Raw genomic sequence first — 834 nt, 5'->3', positions numbered from 1 at the left:
ATGTCCGATCACATATTTACGTGTTTAATTAATATAAATCTTACATGGGGTAATTTTAAGGATCTAACAAATCAAAACAAGGGGAGTCTTAAAAATAAGTTGAAGTGGAGGAACGCTGTATCTGAGAATAGTGCCGAAACTCTCTTTCCCGCGAAACGCAGGACGGAAGTTTAACTATTATTATTCTAGATGACAAGAATACCGGCTGCCAACCAGACACGCGTCCCGCTTCGGAAACTAACTAAATTCGAGCGAAAGCATTTGCGGAACTGGGATTGTGTACGCTTTCATCTTCACAGTTAACCGTTTCGGCCGCAAAACTTGGGCCAAATATTCCGGACCCCACAAATAAGACGATGGCTAAACGTGTCACCTAAGTTCACAGATTTGCGACAATATTATGTTTTAACTACAATTATTTTGTACATACAAAATTAGGAATGTTGTATAAAAGACTTGCTTTTTATAAATATATCAGACTGTAAATGTATATTTAATTCCTTCATCCCGTTTCCAATGAATGGTATCGTTAGATTTACAGTAAATTTATTTTTCCACAGAGGAAGGAAGTCGCAGAAATTCAAGAGTGCATCGCTTGATTGGTAAATCAGCCGACGTGCAGGGACGTCATGAATCACTCGTCCAGCCAGTGGTTAATTGGTTTTTTGTTGAAACGTAAAAGTGACGCAGCAATGAAGTCAATGAGCGAATTGATTGAGATGTTTATTGTATTAACATTAAGCGAGGCGTGCGAAGGTTTAAAAGTTAGATTGAATATAAAAAAATATTAAATAAAGTTAATTAATCTTTTATTGAATCTCTGATAAACGTGCA

The sequence above is a fragment of the Ceratina calcarata genome, unplaced genomic scaffold (assembly GCF_001652005.2).
Source record: "Ceratina calcarata isolate Rehan_Ccalc_2016 unplaced genomic scaffold, ASM165200v1 scaffold125.2, whole genome shotgun sequence".
Lineage (NCBI taxonomy): Eukaryota > Metazoa > Arthropoda > Insecta > Hymenoptera > Apidae > Ceratina > Ceratina calcarata.
This window is presented reverse-complemented; position numbering follows the sequence as displayed.